This window comes from Callithrix jacchus, chromosome 5 (assembly GCF_049354715.1).
Source record: "Callithrix jacchus isolate 240 chromosome 5, calJac240_pri, whole genome shotgun sequence".
In the NCBI taxonomy this organism is placed as follows: Eukaryota; Metazoa; Chordata; class Mammalia; order Primates; family Cebidae; genus Callithrix; species Callithrix jacchus.
The window spans coordinates 45,030,403-45,040,209 of NC_133506.1; positions in this window are offsets into that span (position 1 = coordinate 45,030,403).

Here is a 9,807-nt window from a genome sequence, read left to right on the forward strand (position 1 = left end):
ACCAAGTTGCATCTTGCAGCTCGATAAGACTTTCTCACGCAACACAATTCTTGAATATTGTGCAAAAAGTGCACTCTTAAAGCAAGGACCTCACCTATGGAAGTGCTAGATACACAGGATTATTTCCTTCGGGGCCTTATTTCTTACCGGTCCCAAACAGATGGGGGCTCTGGAGAGCAGCAGGACAGGATGAAGTCTCAGGTCTTCACGTTGCTCTTCCCCAAGGTAACCGGGGAAAATGCACACTGTTTTGGCTGTGCCCCAAAAGAGTGCTCTGATCTAAGCTCGCCACTGAGTCACATTCCCTGTCCCTGCTCCTCAGCTCAGAGACAGCCTCAGGGTGTGCACAGGGGCAGGTTCACAGCCTTTCCGTCCTCAGTCCTTTTGACTGCAGCGCCAGGCCCTCAGTCTCACAGTCACTCAGCCAAGTCGCCAGCACCACATCAGCAGAATGACTAGCCACTCTGTATAGGATGTAGCACAGAGCACACCAGCGCCTGGCTCATCGCTGTGCCCGGGGGCCTGACCTTACCCCCCACCACCCACGGTTGGCAGAGGCACATTTTTTACACTGACCCCAGCATGCGTTCCATTGACATACTCTGCCCTCGTGACAAGAATCCAGCAATCCACTAAAGCTCAACAGATTCAGTCATGACTCCCCCGAAAGGAGCGATGTCCGTGAGATGAGGGGTTTCACAAGGACAGCCCCATCTGTGAATGCCTCCCGTGGACTGAGAATCTGCAGCCTGCAGCTGTGGCCCTGGACACTCCTGGAATGAGCTGGGACTAGGGGGAGAGTCGTGCTTACTGCTGGGGTCTCATTTAGCCCCCAGGGTCTCCACGGTCATTCAGCAGTTGCAATGGGACAGTGTCCTTGAGCAGCCCGCTTGGGACTGAGGTGCTAAATGTGGGTTTAGGAAAGGAACCAGCATGCCCTGGGAGTCTGAGGCTGGGTTCTAGGCCTCTGCTTCCTTGTGTGTATTCCAGGATTCAGGTTAGAGCAGAGCTGTCATGACTTCATATCATCACCGTTCACACACATTTCCCCTGGGACATACTCCAGGCAAAGAACCCCACCCTCTTGTGATTCAGTGCAGGAGACACCCAGACGACATGGGGCAATGGAGATAGCTGGCGTGTGAGTATCACCTCCGAGGACCACTGAGGGCAGGGAGGAAGGGCAGGATTGTGGCAGGCCCCTGGGGTCCAGACAGCGGTCCTCAGTGCACACAGGGAGCAGTGCTGGAGACAGACTCTGGATAGCCAGGACCCCAAGAGCCTCGCCTGGTAGCTGCTACAGAGTGGGGCTGGGCTCAACTAAGTAGCCTGTCAGGAGTACCCAACACGGAGGCCTCTCCGGGCTGGTGCCCTGCTGCTGGACAGCACCTCTGTGTCCTGGAGTTCCACTCCATCTCTGCAAAGGGCAGCCTACTCACAACGTAGCCCCTCATTGCTGGGATCTACTCACAGCGTAGACGACCCTCATTGCTGGGATCTACTCACAGCATAGACAACCCTCATTGCTGGGATCTCCTTTAGCCCCGAGAGCCTCCATGGCCAGTCCCAGTTGTGATGGGATGATAGTTCTCTGCGTACATCAATCTTTGTAAATACACACATGCAGTAATACAGAATTACAAGTGATTTTATTTTTTGCTTGTCTGCTTTTCAATAATGAAATGTACAGGCAGACCTCAGAGATATTGCAGGGTCTGCTCCAGACCACCATAATAAATGAAATATTCTGATAAAGTGAGTCTCACAAAGTTTTTGGTTTCCGAATTCATGAAAAAGTTGTGTTTACACTCCACTCTGGCCTATTAAGTGTACAGTACCATGATGTCTAAGAATAAAAGCCAATGCGCATACCTTAATTTAAAATTGTTGTATTGCTAAAAAATGTTAATGATCATCTGAGCCTTCAGTGAGTTCTAATCTTTTTACTGGTGGACGGTCTTGCCTGCCTCTCAGTGTTGATGGGCACTGGCTGATTGGGGTGGTGGTTGCTGAAGATTGGAATGGTTGTGGCAGTTCCTTAAAATAAGACAACAGACCGGGTGTGGTGGCTCATGCTTGGAATCCCAGCACTTCGGGAGGTGGAGGCAGGTGGATCACTTGAGGCCAGGAGGTCAAGACCAGCCTGGCAAACATGGTGAAACCCCATCTCCACTAAAAATACAAAAAGTAGCCAGGCGTGATGGTGTGTGCCTGTAATCCCAGCTATTCTGGAGGCTGAGGCAAGAGAATTCCTTGAACCTGAGAGGCAGAGTTTGCAGTGAGCAGAGATTATACCACTGTACTCCAGCTTGGGCAACAGAGTGAGAACCTCTCTCTCAAAAAAAAAAAAAAAAAAGACAACAATAAAGTTTGCCAAATAAATCAACTCTTTCTTTCAGGAACGATTTCTCTGCAGTATATGATACTTCTTGATAGAATTTACCCACGGTAGAACTTCTTTCAAAAATGGAGTCAATCATGTCAAACCCTGCCACTGCTTTATCAACTAAGTTTATGTAATATTCTCTATTTTTTTTTTTTTTTTTTTTTGAGACGGAGTTTTTGCTCTTGTTACCCAGGCTGGAGTGCAATGGCGCGATCTCGGCTCACCGCAACCTCCGCCTCCTGGGTTCAGGCAATTCTCCTGCCTCAGCCTCCTGAGTCGCTGGGATTACAGGTGTGCGCCACCGTGCCCAGCTAATTTTTTGTATTTTTAGTAGAGACGGGGTTTCACCCTGTTGACCAAGGTAGTCTTGATCTTTTGACCTCGTGATCCACCTGCCTCGGCCTCCCAAAGTGCTGGGATTACAGGCGTAAGCCACTACTCCCGGCAAGTTTATGTAATATTCTATATCCTTTGTTGTTATTTCAACAGTGTTTACAGCATCTTCACCAGGTGTAGATTCCAGCTCCAGAAACTACTTTCTTTGCTCATCCTTGAGAATCAACTCCTCATCCCTAAGGAATTTGATCACGAGATTACAGCCATTCAGTTCTATCTTTAGGCTCCACTTCTAGTTCTCTTGCTACTTCCACATCTGCAGTTACTTCCTCCAGTCAAGTCTTGAACCCCTTCAAAATCACCCATGAGGGCTGGAATCAGCTTCTTCCAAACTCCTGTTAATATTGATATGTTGACCTCCTCCCATGAATCATGAACGTCCTTAGTGGTATCTGTAATGGTGAATTCTTTCCAGAAGGTTTTTGCCCAAATCCACCCAGTGGAATTACTTATTTCATAACTATTAAGACTGGAAAGTCTAAATTACTCCTCGATCCATGGGTTGCAGAATGAGTGTTGTCTTAACAGATATGAAAACAACGTTAATCTCCTTGTATACTTGGTGTTGGGTGGCCAGGAGCCTTATAAATCAGCAGTAATATTTTGAAAGCAATCTTCTTTTTCTGAGCAGTAGTCTCAACAGTGGGCTTAAATAATCAGTAAACCTTGCTGTAGATTAATGTACAGTCATCCAGGCTCTGTCATTTCATTTATAGAGCACAGACGGAGTAGATATTACGTAATTCCTAAGGGCCCTAGGATGTTTGGAATGGTAAATGAGGCTCGGCTTCAAATTACAGTCATCAGCTGCATTAGTCCCTGGTAAGAGTCAGCCTGTCCTTGTAAGCTTTGAAACCAGTCATTGACTTCTCCTCTCTAACTGTGAAAATCCGAGATGACATCTTTTCCCAGTAAAAGGCTGTTTTGTCAACATTGAAAATCTGTTGCTTAGTGTGGCCACTAACCTAGACCTTGATCTGAGCTAGATCTTCTGCAGAACTTGTTGCAGCTTCTCCATCAGCAGTTGCTGCTTCGCCTTGCACTTCTATGTTCTGGAGACGGCTTCTTTCCTTAAACCTCATGAACCAACCTCTGCTAGTTTCCAGCTTCTCTTCTGCAGCCTCCTCACCTCTCTTAGCCTTCATAGAACTAAAGAGAGTTAGGTCCTTGCTCTTGATTAGACTTTGGCTTAAGGGAATGTTGTGGCTTGTTTGGTCTTCTGTCAGACCACTCAGAGTTTCTCCATATCAGCCATAATGCTCTTTTACTGCCTTGTCACTCACTCCAGTGCTCGCTGGAGTAGCATTTTTAATTTCTTCCAAGAAGTCTTCCTTTGCATTCACAACTTGGCTATTTGGTGCAAGAGGCCAGCCTGTCTGAGCTTCTGAGACATGTCTTCCTCATCAAACTTAGCCATTTCTAGCTTTTGATTGAAAGTGAGAGACATGCTACTCTTCCTTTCATTTCAACACTTACAGGCCATCGTAGAGTTGCTGTTTGCCCTAATTTCAATATTGCTGTGCCTCGGGGAATAGGGAGCCCTGAAGGAGAGAGACAGGGAATGGCTGGTCAGTAGAACTGTCAGAACACATACAACAACTATTGATTAAGTTTACCATCTTATATGGGCACAATTCATGGTGCCCCACAACAATTACAGTAGCAGCACCAAAGATCAGTGACCACGCATCACCATAACATATAATAATAGTGAAGATGGGTGTCCATAGACTGGCTTATGCACAGTTACCACAAGCCTTCAATTCCTAAAGAAACACGCTACCTGTGAAATGCATATCTATATATGCATATAATTATTCAAGCTTCCTCAGCCACCTTTTAGGGCTCCCTTCTGTGGAGGAGCTAATTCCCTTCATCATGCATCTATTCTTACTAGATTGACTCTCTGTGGGTGACATCATCAGGCTTCTGGACTAGGGGGATCTCCTGCAGTTCTGCCTTTCAGAGCCTCGACATAGGTTACGATGGAAACCACTGTGTGCTCCGGATACAGAAAGATGACTGTGCTTTGTTGGAGGATGGTACTATATGATTTGTTACCAGAGTGGGGCCATCCCTGCCTCAGGCTGTTCCTAGATGTTTATTTTAAAAGAACATTCCAAAGGACTTTAAGAAACTTCGTGCTACCATTTCTGTATTCCTTTCCAAATCTTTTATAAAATGTTAGAATTCAGATCACACTTCCCAAGCTTTGGAGGCAGACCCCTTGGCCCTGAATCCCTGGAGGTTCTCACCTGTGGGCGGGATCAGGCATCACAGCAGGATGTGCTTTAAGAATCCAAATGAATTCAGTCAAACCACATCGGGCAGGGGCTTAAACTTGAGTTAAATTGACTCATCTCTGGCCAGCTATTAATCCTATAGCTAAATCATATACATAAAGGAAGGAGAATAAATCACACCCGACTAACCACACGACAAACACTAACCCAAACCAAGGTAACGTATGGTCCATCTCTGTGCTGCTTAGTAAAACTTGAAGTTTCTTAATCTCATGAAGTGACAGAAATTACCTGGGGGAATTTCAGGTGTTTTTGGTAAACTCTTTCGGGAAGTAAATAGCAAACATCCTGAATGCTGGGACTTTTGCCTGCAGCAAAACAAAGCTAAGACAAGTGGATTTCTTAAAAAGACCACCAGCAGCAGAGAAGCCAAGCTGGGCAGAGGCAGGCGGGGGAGCCCAGGGGATAAATTCCACCCCATCTGGCCAGCAGACCTGGCCTTAAGCAAAACTGAGCCAAGAGGGAAATCCTTCCTCTCCACCCACCTCCGTGAGTGTCCCCACTGGGCTGACCTTGTATTCATCTCCTGCTCTTGGGTGTCCATATCTCTTGGTGGAGGCATTTTAGAAGTAAACACACCTTGTCCACCACCTCCAACTGTGTCCTGATGTTTTTAAGTTATGGTACATGTAGCTATCAAAAATAAATGCACAGAAGAGTATATAAGAACATGGAGAGATGCTTACCATACTCTTAGTTCAGAAGGCAGATGACCATTTTTGTAAGAAAAAAATTATAAAGAAGACAGGCACGTACATCTATGCATACATAGAAGGAAAGCCTGGAGGAAGAGCCCCATGTTAGCAACTCGTATTTGCAGGTGGTAGCCCTGCCAGCGATTTGAGCCTGTTTTTTCACACTGAGCTGTATTGCTTTGGTACTACGTGCATTTCCTCAATACTCCAGTTTGGATGAGCTCAATGTGAGTTAACACGTCAAGAGGTGACAGGTTTCCCAAGGACCTTATATTTGTAATGCTCGGGGATTGATGGGGCCAGGAGGTTTGTGTTGGCTCCGGAATCTCCCCTGTGAGGATGCCGGAAGGGAAGCCCAGCGTTGAGGAGGCAGTGAGAGCAAAGTCCACACCACGTAAAGCTACTTCTGCCCTGCTTCAGGTAAGCCCGTTTCACAATCTCATTAAATCAAAAGTCGGGCTTGCCCATAGTTAAAATGTGTTCATTTAACCAAAAAACAAAAATAGGCTGGGCACGGTGGCTCATGCCTGTAATCCTAGCACTGTGGGAGGCCAAGGTGGAAGGATGGCTTGAGCCAAGAGTTTGAGACTAGGCTGAGCAATACAGCAAGACCCTGTCTCTACAAAAATTAAGAAATTAGCCAGGTATAGTGATGCATACCTGTTGTCCCAGCTACTTGGGAGACTGAGGCAGGAGGGTCACTTGAGTCCAGGAAGTAGAGGCTGCTGTGAGATAAGATTGTGCCACTGCACTCCAGCCACACACACACACACACACACACACAGTGCTTGTGGGCAATTCACTTGCAGTTGACTGTGTCTTTTTCTCTCTCGTACTTGGGGCTGAACTAGCCTCAGGAGAAGGAAGCTCCCAAGCCCAGTAGTGTGGTCATTGCAACAGATAACACAGAGGAAGAGCTTCGCTCCCATCCCACCTCCAGGCCTGCCAGCCTGGCTCATCCACGTGCACATTGTCTTCCACAGGGTCTCCTTTTGTGGGCTGTTTTGTGAAATCTGACTTTTCCCTTCTTGTTTTCCAGTCCCCCTAAACCAACTGTGTTCAACCCTGGGGTCACTGCCCGGGTAAGTCTGGGGCTGTCTGGGGTGGGCTTGAGGCCTTTGCGTGGCAGCACGGAATCTCCGGGTTCCTTCTGCTTTTGTTAAACTGTACCTAGAGTAACCCAGCAGCACTGCTCCTCTCATCTGTGGCCGTGACTCTCTTCATTGCTGTATTTCCCCCAAGGGTGCTCTTGCAGACCCCAGGCCCGACTCACGGCTTCGGTGAGACCCAACGATGTGACTTGAGTGCAGACCTCCCGCCAGTGGCCCCCGCAGTATTGCCATCCACAGGGCCACTGCTCTCAGGATGTTCACTGAGATGATGAACTTATCAGAGGATGCCTGAAGAAAGTGCCAGTGTTGGGGACAGCCCACTGCTGGTGGAGCTGTGACCATAGCCGGCCAACCTGTCAGCCAGAGAAGTGTGGCTCCAGCCTGCCCATGGGGGGCTCACCCTGGTCACACCCACGTTGGCACAGAAGCCCATTGGTCCCTCTGGAAAATAGCGGGTCCCTCCTGAGACTGTGCAGGCAGAAACTGGTTGTGTCTCACAGCCGCCCTGTGCGTTTCCTTCCCGGCCAGTGCCCTAGGCCTGGCTCACAGCTGCGGCAGCACATCTAAATTTAAGATCCTGAATTTAGTTCTGTCCTTCCCCCAATTTAAATAGACTCAAGTACAGATCTAGCAGAAGAAAGTCCCGGAACTTAAGTTAGATCTGAGAGAGGCACGTGTTCCTGTGTCTCATACCATGGGGTGTTCTTGCCGCCCTGCTGGTGTGTGGGCCTCAGTGCCAATTGTCATTCCCTGGTTCTGATGGCCCAGGACCCCCACTACCCACATGGGACAGGCTTCTACCTTTACCCATTCACAGTCCCCACCCATCCTGCAAGGACACTGGTGGGCACTGGCCTGGGGCTTCCTCATGCACAAAACCCATGCTCCCTGCGGGGATGCTGGTGGGCACTGGCCTGGGGCTTCTTCACCCATGAACCTCATGCTTCCTGCAGGGACGCTGGCCTGGGCCCTCCTCATGCACGAACCCTGTGCTTCCTGTTGATCAGCCTGTGCTTTCCGTGTATCCTGACAGGGTGATAAAGACTTCCCCCCGGTGGCCACACAGGTGGCTCACCGGAAGCCGCATGCCTCCATGGACAAGCATCCTTCCCGAGAACCCAGCATATCCAGCAGCCACGCAAATGAACCTGGACCCCACCAGCCTGCCCCGCAGCCCCAGGTCTGCTGCACCTGGCACTTCCCCGACAGAGAGAACCAGCACTTTCTCCCAAATCCCCCTCTACTGGGAAATCTAAGGCAAAATGAGGTGCTCTGTCCTTTGCCTTATATTTCCATAGATGGCTCCAGCCCGAACCTTATTTAAGGGGAGTCTGGTCGGATGTCATTTGAGGATTATTGTGCCCCCAGAGGTACCATTAGCAGAACTTGCCAAGATCTGAGGAAAACTGTAGCTTTAGTTCTATTTCAGCAGTCACCTGACAGCCTCGTCTGTGGTCTTCAAAACAAGAAGGCACAAACCTGAGAGGATCAGATTAAGGTTAAGAGAAAAACTCAGTCATTGCCTGCTTTTTAGTATTAGGACGATAAAATCTCAACACCTACGAGAGAAGAAGAAATAAGGGAATTCCTTTGGGTGGTCCCTCAGGTCCTTAGAGGCAGGGAACAATAACGCCGAATTTCCCTCCCTTGAGATGGGGGATCCCTGTGCAGGCTGATGAGGCACACACAAGAAAAGCCAAAAACATATGTCTTAGAAATAGCTCCTCAATTCCAGGAGGCAGCATGCCAAAAAATGAGGCTGGAGGCCGGTGGCTCCGAGGGAGGCCTTCTGGAATGAGGTCTTTGCGTGGCAGGCCCAGCATCGCCCTCAGTCCAGACGGGCTCCACCAGGACCTCAAGCAAGGCTGGCCTTTTGGGAATCACCTTCTGAGCCACTTCAGAGTTCTGGAAGTGCCCATGGCCCAGGGTCGAGGAATAGACTTCTAGTTCATTCTGAAACATGTGAGCCAGAGAGTCGGAAGCTTGGAAAGACCCAGTTTAAAAACCTGCCCTTTGTCTCCCTAGGGACATGGAATACCACATTCCATTTGTGCTAGAAAAACCTATTCACTGGGGAGTCTAACTGCCCCAAATGCCTCCCGACCGTGTGCACAGCTGCCCGGGTCCATCGTCACTTGGGCACCTCAGGTGGTCCTCCAATTTTTAGATAAATTTCCTGTCTAGAGGTGTCCTAGTCTGCTCACTGGCTGGTAGTAGTAGCGTCTCCGAAAAGCAAGAGGGCTCACTTAGACAAAACTCCAGTGCTTGTGGAGGGCCCACTGCTCTCCCTCAGGACTGCTGCAGGTCAGCAACTGTGCCATGGCCAACCTGCAGCCTTTCTGATACCGTTCTCCAGTTCACATGTGCCAGCTGGTAATGGCACTGGCAGACCTGGTCAGACCCAGCGGCCCCTCGTCCGTGAAGGAGCGTGGCACAGCCTCACACTTGAAAGGCAGTGTTTGGTTTCCCATCTCATTTATTTACTTTTGAGACGGAGTTTCGCTCTTGTTACCCAGACTGGAGTGCAATGGTGCTGTCTCATCCACTGCTGGGTCCTCACTAACCTCCTCAACCCAGAGATTCCCCAGTCCACCCATGGCCCCCATCCTGCCATCTCTGCCAAGTTGTCTCAAAACTCCCAGAGCTCAGCAGTCACAGCTGTTCTCTTATCTGCCCCACCAATCTGGTCTGACTCCAGTGACCCAGTCTCAGGGAATGGCCCTGTCATCAGTGCAAGTGGGAAGCCAGCAGCTTAGGTGGAGTCCTCCATGCCAATCACCACTGGCAGGTCCTGGGGGCATGACCTCAGCATCTCCCAGTCTCCCCTCCTCCATCATCCCTGCACCCAACCCACCGCCCCTTCTTCTGTATCACCGCCCATTCTCCCTGCAGCCAGAGATGTCTCTCACAGTTGC